We start from the raw sequence: 10,194 nt of genomic DNA on the forward strand, positions 1-10,194 counted from the left end.
GACAACCTCCGCGCACGCTGGAAGTCTGCGTTGCTCAGCTCGGACCTGCGGCACCAACTCTGGGCCGTCCAGCGAGCCGAGGAAGCCGCCAAGGGCCAACAACACTTGGCCGACACCTAGGCGGGGTCCAGACCCACCCCAACGAATCGCAGGGCATTTAATAAAGTTATTTGAATGAATGAACATGCTTACAGAAAAACCAAGGATGAGCACAAAATGTAGAAGTTTAGAGCTTTTGTGCTGCATGTTACTCATCTGAATCTGTGAGGAAAGCATAACGAGGGCTAACATAGTTATTGCCTCCCTGTTTGTACATGTACAGCAGGTCATAAAATTCCCTATGGTGCTGAACATTTTCAATTATGACATTATGAGCTGTGCTCTCTACAACAACGGCATAAAAATGCTCATCAAAATATCTTGTGTCAAGAATGGTGGCAAAAACAAACAACTTTAGGTTACAAACTGCAATCAGTGTCACTTTAGCAAACTCTGGAAGGTCATCATCTGGTACAAGCAAAGGTACGACAGCACCCACACTTAGCGTCCTTCCAGAGACAGTAACAGAATCCGCACAGTGCACGTCTGCTGTATTCGGCCAGAGTTCTCGAAGTCTGTCTTTCAAGAGGTCAGGTAATGAGTCTGGCTCTAGCCTCTTGCTCCCTATGACGGTCAGTGATTCTTGAGGTTGTGTCAAAGCATACATAAGTTGCATTTGATGTCGACGACTCAGTGTTGAAGAAATGTTCTTGAAGTTGCGTACTTTCCTAGTGAGAGACTTAAAAAATTGGTGCTTTGCTTCAAAACGCATGCAGGACAATTTAGAAAGAGGGCCATACAAAAGTAGAAAGCTGGGGTAATGAGTCAGATAGTGCATCTTTGGGATAATGCTGACATCTGCAAAAGTTTCCTTAAATGCACTGTAGAAGTCCTCAATAAGCACCTTCAAATAGGCAACAGAACCACGAGACACCTGTGGTGCAAGAACAATGTCCACTATAGCACGGAGTTCGAGGTATACTTGATACGCAGGATTTCCTTCTGGGACACTGTCTCCGACAAGCAGAGAGAAAAAACGAAAAAAGCAGAGCTTTTCAGCAGCTGACCCCTTGATGGTTGTTCTTCCGAACACTGCTGCACGTGACAGGGGTGGCAATCGAGACTTTTTGTCCCCTCCTCGAAGAGGAAATTTGGCAAGCCGCTCATTCAGCTGGTCTAGAGTTAGAAGCTGACTTGATACAATGTGCTGGATGACATGCTTCATGACAAATGGGATGACCCCTTCATAAAGGTCATGCATAACGTCTGGTGGCAACCCTTGAGTCACATCAAAAGAATTAAGAGCACTTAGACAGCTTTCACCTGTAACACCATAGGTATTAGAGAGAGTTGGATCTTGCTTTATGAGTTGAATATGACGAGCATGCATTTCCTTTGTTCTAATAACAAAGTCATCCTCATGCCATTTGTCATTAATTTCATTTCTGGTTGCCATGCAATACCGGCAGATAGGGCCAGATGAAAAACATTCGCGGAAACCACCAAGTTGGTGGCTTGATAAGTTGTCACCACTCACAAACAAAAGTGAGCCTTTCACAACTTCTCCGTTAAGCTCAATGCCATTTGCTTCTAGTTGCTGCAGATCTTTAAGAAGTGGTTCAAGAATTTTATGAAGAGTGAATTTGGTCACAAGGGATGTCCTTGCAAGCATTACAAGGTATTTATCATTCAGCTTTGACTGCAATTGTGGTGGAAGATTTAAGATTGTTAAGTACCCGGCCAGAAGTTTATGCTTTCCACGTTTGCTTCCCAGGGGGTTACAGATTTCAAAGTCATCAAAATAGAGCTGAATGGCCAATAATCTTTTTGTGCTGGCGTTTCTAAATATGCTGTGCTCTTTATAATAGCTGCCATCAGATATGTCTTGCAAGAGGGTTGAACATGATTCTTTGAATTCTCCAAAAAGCTTGCGCACCCCAGCAACCGCTTTTATAGTTTCTAGGATCGGAACATATTCAAAGCACTCATCTTGGGAATCTGAAAGATACATGGCTTTAGGAGACACAAAAGGAAATACACTTTTCCAATAGTTCTCCCGCCCGGATTTCGTCGCAAGATGCTCAAGCCTTGTAATTTCCCCTGAATTAAATGTTGCTTTGAACTCTGTAATGAAGTGGAGCAAATCATTGGCAATTTCATTAGACGTGCTTTCCGGTAATTGTCTCCCCTCTTGCCACTTCAACAGCAGAGAGGACAAATGCATTGCACATTGATCACTGGTGTCAAGCACCGCAGTATTGCTGCTACATCCCTGTTCAGGCTCTTCATCACTGGACATACTGAAGGAGTCCTCGATTGCACCATGTTCACTGTTGAAGTGTACTGGCTCCACAGGGGTCTCACTGGTACTTGTTAGGAACAAATGGTTGTGGTGTTGCCTGACATGCTTCCGGAAGGTGCTATACAGTCTGTAAGTCTTGACACACCCTTCCAGATTGCAATGCCAGTTACTCTCTGTGCCATGCCATGTGCAGAAGTGCCGGAAAAGGGTAGCTAAGGAACACATTCTTTGGTGGCATCGGGGACAAGCATATGCATTCGTCGAGTCCATCTGGAATAGCAAAGTACATTATTGAGAAAGAATGTAGTAATACATAACTATAAGAACTAGACAGAACGCGAAAGCTCCAGTGGCACCTGAATATCACCATTTACACTGTTAAACATCTTGCAATCACAGGAAGTTATCATTTGTATATAATAAATTTAATAATTTAATAAATAGACAAACAGCCCATGCATTGTGCGTTGTGAAATACAGTTATCTTAATACTTGTATGCTGGTTTCATCCATCAGTTGGGAAAGAACATAGCATGTGATAGAATGCCTGATGCAAACAGGACAATATGGTGTCAGCAAATTAAGTTTTTGAAGTACTTGTGTGCTTGATAGCAACCCACCCAGTCAAAAAAACACCATTGAGTTCAATGGAATCTTTCAATAGGAGGTAATAGGTTTCAATTGGACCCAATGAAGTCACTGTATGAGTAATACCATGACCCCCAAAAATATTTCATAATAGTAATAAGCATAATCATAATGTATAACTTAAGCGAAAGATCTTTATATTTTTGTGTGATCAATGGGTGAGAACCGTTTAGCTTTTTGTGAAGTTAAAAATCTCCTTTGGAACTACCGATTTATTTTGAACTACTAGCACGACTTCGTCAACCAATTTTTGCTTATATTGTATGTGTCTTGCCATTTACACCAGTCTATTCTGAGGACCCTTCTTTGTCTACCTCCCTGACAGCAGTCATCAGCTCTGACTTGACTCCTGCGCAGACGCAACAGCTGCTTGATTTGTTGAAAAAAAAAACACGCTACTTCTTTTGACGTCTATCCATTGATCTTGGGCCAAGCAACCGTTGCAGAGCATTGCATTCTGACAGACGACATATCTATCGTGTGGCGCCGCCCATACCGTGTGTCTCTAGCTGAGCGGAAAATAATTGACAACGTCGCCGACATGCTGGCGTGGCATATATAGACCTGACGAAGGTCTCCCACAATGAAGGGACGCACTATGGGCATACATGTCATTGAACAGAGCTGCCACTGAGTGTTCATGATTGAGTGGGCTTCCAAATCTGTGTCATATATCAAGGCTAAGATACATCTGTGGTTTTACTTTTCTTTTTCTTTCTTTTCTTTTCGTTTTCTGGGTCATTCCATGCTAAGTGTCCCAGGCTTGGCAGCTCGACCATTGCAGACGTTTCTGGTTAAGTGGAGCATATTTGACAAAAGAAGTCTTTCTCCCTCATGATCTGAAATTTTGTTCGCTTATGTAAAAGTGTTATCAACAAAAATTGTATGAATTATCTCTGTAGAGAGCTTGGAAAGCCCTGCCTGTGTATCCAGAGAGGCTTTGCTTAGACGCGTGTTTATTATGATGATTTAAAAATTTATTTCTTCCACTGCTTGTTACATATCCTCAAAAGCAAAAGAAATCTTTTGTGTAAATTTTTTTTTAGAAGACTTGGTCTCTCCCTGAACATCACAAAACCTTTTTATGATTGGCTGTAAGTCATACTTCTTTTAATTCGAATGCTCACAGGCACAAAGGGTATAAAGTTTTCACAAAAGAAAGGGCGTGTCCATCATTACCATAACTACAGTGAACTAGAATGCCGTACACTTTGCCATAACTATAACCATCACTACAGTGTTAGTCCAAGAGTGCCAATTATGCCAATAAGATAGCACTGTTGGCACCGACCGAGCGTTGCCTAATGCAGGTTTATCAGGAGGCCTGCATTAGGCAACATGCAGTCAAGGCCAATGCTGCCAGCTTAATTATTGGTATAGCCTATGATAAACTCGTATGCAAGACCGAAATGCAGAAAGAATAGCTTTTTCAAGAGTACATTTCTCTCATATGATTATGCACCTAAAGGACATCTACGATCAAAATGAATGCCAGCTGAATTGACATACACTTTTGATTAGGTGGCGAACTTTCAAATTCTCGTGGAGATGGAAGGTTTTCCCCTGTATGGTGTTTTCTTTGTGTATACTGCTCGTTATCCTGTCATTGTTTATAACCATCTCTTGATCATAATTTTGTAAATGTAGTTCCTGTACATACACCATTACACTGATTATTATAAATACCATATGTAAAAAAAAGACTAGCGCTGTTTAATGGTTGCGCGATTACGTATTCCGTACTGTATTGTGATAATTGTATAAGTTTGATTCCACGTCCATATTTCTTCTTTCATTTTGATTTAACGATTGTTCTGTGTGTGGAACTTTTGTTATCTGCAAGTTGGTTTGCAATTCACTAAAAAAGTTGTTTGCGAATGCAAGGTGCAAGGATATTTCGAGATATTTCCCAAATTGTGGGATGAAATACATGAGCGTTCCAGTTGCTTTTGTGCTTCAATGTATAAAACAGCTTTATGGTAAAAAAGTAAGTGGAACAATGCATTTTTACAGCAAGTTTGATGGCGCATATCTCTAACCTTGTGGCATTCTGGAAATTAATTCCAAGTGGATACGCCTGACAAGCTCACCGGCTACAATTCGTAAATTACAATATGTGTCATAAAGTCATTAACTAAGAAGTTAATTAGCGATTTTTTGTTAATTAGTCAAATACGTGCTCCGATTTTTCGTGCTACTAATGTCTGCCGCATCGAATAACCCAGCTCAGTGATAAGAATTATGCTACCTGCCACAGACAATTTCTAAAAATTCCGTAAAACTTAAAGATTAACACCCTGTATACCGACCGGGTGATTCTACAAGGATCTTATTTCAGGGGACGCTCAGTAAAATGCTCGCAAAAGTTAAGCTAAACAACAACCGTTCAATTGAGTTTACTGGTTATTCAGATCATATAAGATAAAGAACACGGGGATACCCGCTGCATGCAACTTACCGTAGGAGCGTAACACAGTACGCAGCGCCGTGGCTACGTAACCTCCGGCTCACAAAAAGATAAATGTACTTATAAACGTCATCGCACTCTGGCAGGGAGTCCTGCGTGAAGTTGAACAGAATCTGAGCGCAGCACGCTGAAGGTGGTTCGCTCTTCGATGTTTCGCAGTTTCGCGCGCGAAAAGAATAGCGCCAATTGCACCTCTTCCTCCACGCGATCACTTTCTCTCTCTCTTTCCAGATAATGCAAGTGGGTGCTCACAGCGACAGCTCGCTCGCTTGTCGATCTTTCGCGCGTTGCAGATAGCGCCTGTTCCTCTCCACAATCACTGCATTTCTATCTAGATAGAAAGAAACTCTCTATCTCGATGGAAGAAGTGAGTACTTGAGACTTCCGAGATCTGCAGTAGGAAGGAAGAAGGGATAGGTGCAAGAGTTTCCACCGCTGTTTTCGGAGGCTATGCTGCTTCTCCGAGTTTTACGTTAACAAATACCGTATTTTCAAAAATATAATGGGAGCTGTTTTACGGAATTTCCTCCCCTAATAACGCGCCTCGCGTTATAATTTGGTTTCGGGACACGAATATAACGTGTTCATCTTATTTAATTTTCTCCTATGCTTCAAATTGTAGCGAGCTAAACCACATCGATTGAAACGCTTGTTTTCCAGCACAGTTTTTTCTTCTTGTTCTGCCTCACGGTTGTTGTGAATAATATGCGGGAACTTCGCGTTTTGTTTAATTACACTATATATCCATAGTCAGAGACCCCGGTCTCCGCCGGCGCTCCGCCACGAAGATCCGGAACATCATGCTGTACATGTATTCCACATGTTTTGAAGAGACGCACTGATTGCCACTTGCAGGGTGTAGAAGGTGCAGATCCCTGACGCCTCCGAGAAAAATGTGAGCTGAAACATCGTGTTGGTGTGGAGCAAGACTTGGCAATCTGTGTTTCTTTTGCTGCATTTTGACTCGTGTAAATACCTTCTTAAATATTCAATTAGTTTTGTTCCGGAAGCCAAAAGACGCACGTATTTTGTCGTTGCTTCGCCATAAAAAGTGCCTTTTATTCGACAGTTGCGCCATTCAACAGTCGGCATTACAGCTGAACCCGCACAGTAGAGGGCTGTGTGCAAGGATCGAGATTATAAGTGAACAGCAATATTTTGTTGTGCTAGTCTGTAGACGAAAGTATATATATTTTGACCGCAAAGTGCCTTCTTGGTGCGTTGGCAGAATATTTCCATACAGAGCGAGTTGTAGATGAAGCTATAATTTCAGGCCCCTGCAGGGCCGCCTCTCGCGATGGTAGAACTGTCGATCTCCTCACCCTATTTGATATTGAGTCCACGTGCACGTTGCAAATGGGGCTTGCGACAACATCTCATATACAGATTTATTTACAAATATATATGTCAATCATAGCTTGTGGAGCGACAGAGCTCCAAAAGCTGTGACCGCTCTCTCTGCTTTACAAGAAACAAACAACTTTTAAATGATACGATTCCCAAAGAATCACACTTGGCCGCTGCTCAGTACTGCAGGGCCGTACACGTCACAAGCGGATTTGCAAGCACGCAGCTGTTACATATGAACCAGTGGTTACAACAAAGTCCGCGAACGAGTTTCCTGTCGGCTGCCCGGCCTCTCGTTCTCACGCGCGAGCTCATATGTGCGACTTCCTCGAGCCTCGCCACTCGGCTTCTGTCACTATATAGCAGTGCCGGTGTGCGCGGTCGGGTGGTTTAAACTCCCCAACACTCGATCCACAAGCGAGCTACGAATAAATTTTACTTAGTTCCTCGGCTGTATGAATGTAAATAGTTCTCTTCCTTACGTAACGTATATCATCTGTTCCTGTACCTTTGCGCTTATATTGGGGGCGAGCTCCACCACTAAAAAAGCTGGCGCCTCCGTCAGCGTGACGGAGTATGAGGGATCATATGGACACAGCGGCCGCGTCGGTTGCTTCGGAAGCGCCGAAGCGAGCTGAAAACGAAAGACCCACATGCGCTGCGGTTCTGATTAAGTGGGAGGTTTTCTCTCTTCGGGTGAGCACTTGACAACACTTGCAAACCCTATAATAGGTAGTGGCTGCCTTTGAAGGCATCCAACATGGTAGGCTACTGCTCGATGCCGCAGTGCCGGACGTACACAACGGAGCCGGATGTCAGCCTTCATATGTCAGCCCGCAGGACAAGAAGCTGCGTGAAGTTTACGATACTTAGAACCGACAAGCAGCCGTCGGCTACAACTCGGGCATGCAGCAAGCACTTCCGCGAGTCATATTCCTGGTACAGCGTCGGGGTTGCGATGTTCGGTGAGTAGCAGAAAGCGCGCACTGAGACGCTCGCCCGCGCGCTCAGCCCTGTTAATGTCATGAAGCTTTGGTCAATGACCTTGTTGATTCTAGATAATGGCAAGTTCATTGCAACGAAAAGGCAACGGTAAAAAGCACATCAAAATAAAAGTCACGGCATATTCTCATGCTTGTGTAGCACCAACCAATGAGATGTACTGGATTAAGAAAAAGAAGCAGCGGGTAATTGCTCGTTGAGAGGACCGATAAATATACAGCGCGACGCAACTTGAGAAATAACTATACTGAAACGTCCGATGCTTCAGAAAAAAAAAGAAGATTGAATCGTCGAGACGGGACATCACAATAAGTCGCCGTCGTAAGCGTCGAAGTCCCTGTTATAACGAAATTATTTTTTAACAGCTCTGAGAGTATCCACGCAACAATGGTTGCTTGTGTACTGTCAAATGCTCATATGCTGCGGCCTAAAGCTCACGGCACGGTGCGAAAGTGAAACATTGTGCGCGGACATGCATGCAGACGCGCAGTTGGTCACCGCGAACCCGTGCGATGGCTGCATGGAGGCTTCATTTTGTTAAGCTCCACTTGGTTATACAGACAGCCCACTTTAAGAAGATATTTCACATAGTTCGCTCTTTGCGATAGCCGACCTTTCACGCAAGAAACCGGTTCGGGTGACTCCATCGCGGCGGCCACCCGCACTGGGCGATCACTGTACCTATTCGGTAAAGAGGTAGTGTCCGTAAGCCATTCTGTACTTTGTTTGTCCAAGATTATTATTTTTACAGTAAGTAAAAGACTTCATTCGTTTCGAGAGTAACAGTAATGTCCAGGATCGCTCCCGCGTGCTGTTTTTATTGAGCGCCGAAACCAAAACTATGAGGAACGCGCCGCGTTATCCCTCATACTACGCAAGCCAAGCGCTTCCGACAGATAGCGACTCCGTAAGTCCTCGCCCCCAATAGCCATTGTATGATAGTGACTTATAAAGTGCCTTACATAGCCCTTGTATCCTGACCAAATAAATAAATAAACAAATAAATAAATTAATAAATATATATATATATATATATATATATATATATATATATATATATATATATATATATATATATATATATATATTTATATGTTTGAAAAGAACAGAGAGAGAGAAAGCTTGCTACATAAGACCTGAAAATATAATGTCGCCTCACAGGCACCTACAAAGCACGCCGATCTTTGAATGGAATGTTGGTGAATTTTATTTAACGAATTTCTTGATTTACTTTTAGTTTTATACAACACTGAGCATGTGCCACTGGGTGTGCGTCCGTTCTTGGCCAAACCGAAATGGGCATATCCCACTACGATTCTACCATACAACATATAATGTTGGTTGGGAGACCTCCCAGGGAGCTCCAGAGGGCATTGCGCACATGCCACTCGATGTAAAGGTCCAAACGAGTTTCTCGCGTCGGCTTATTTCCATATATATATATATATATATATATATATATACACACACACACACACACACATATGCTCTGAGCCACTCCCCGACGAGCGCGCAAGGAAACAGAAGCAGCAGCGCAAAAGTCGAAACCTTGCTTGATAAATTACGGATAAAGATAGCTTTTTCATCCGTCTGACCGACCCGCAGGCACAGCAGTCAGTGACGGCGCGTCGAAGCAGCGGTAAATGTCGTAGAGCTAAACCTGGCAGAAACAAAAAAGGCTGCCGAAACAAAAACCAGAGTTCGCTTGTGAAAACAACGTATCCTTAAAAAAAAAAAAAAAAGAACCCTACATATCCTTGCTTTTCTTGGCTCGTCATCGTCGTGCTCAGGGCGAATTGAAACCCAGAAATCAGCGGCATGAATGGTCCGGCATTGCTGGTCGACAAAGCGGACGGAAAGCTTCGCACGACCAACAGTTGAAACCGCGCAGAAAAAGACGCGCGCCGGGCATGCCGTTAATGCCGCCGCGTCGTCCATCCAATCAGAAGCTACTATAGCTGACGGCGCGCCCCACAATTCCCTGCGATTGCTCGTTTTGGCGCTCAGTTAGTTCCTATATGCTCCTTATGCTAGGGTCATACGTGTGCGGCCGTCCGTCGCGCTCCTACGAGTACGCGCACTTCCCGAGCTCCGCGGTTCCCGCTAGCTTACGAACTTTGACGTCCGGCAGTAGTACCTTTCGAGATGGCGGGGGTAGTGTGTTTAGCCATCTTGGAAACAGGCGAGCGTAAAAAGCTCGTGCTGCCGACAGGAACCCATGCAGAACTTCTGGCGGCTTTGGCGCCATTTGTGCCCGTCAACGAGAACACACTGGTAAGTACCTTGAATACCTTGATAGCTTTGCATTTGGGTTGGATGGTTAATAGTGTCACTTCCGTAAGTAGTCATGCATGGTTGGCAAATTACAAGCAACGCGGACAGCTACAGA

This window comes from Dermacentor andersoni, chromosome 1 (genome assembly GCF_023375885.2).
Source record: "Dermacentor andersoni chromosome 1, qqDerAnde1_hic_scaffold, whole genome shotgun sequence".
Classification (NCBI taxonomy): Eukaryota; Metazoa; Arthropoda; class Arachnida; order Ixodida; family Ixodidae; genus Dermacentor; species Dermacentor andersoni.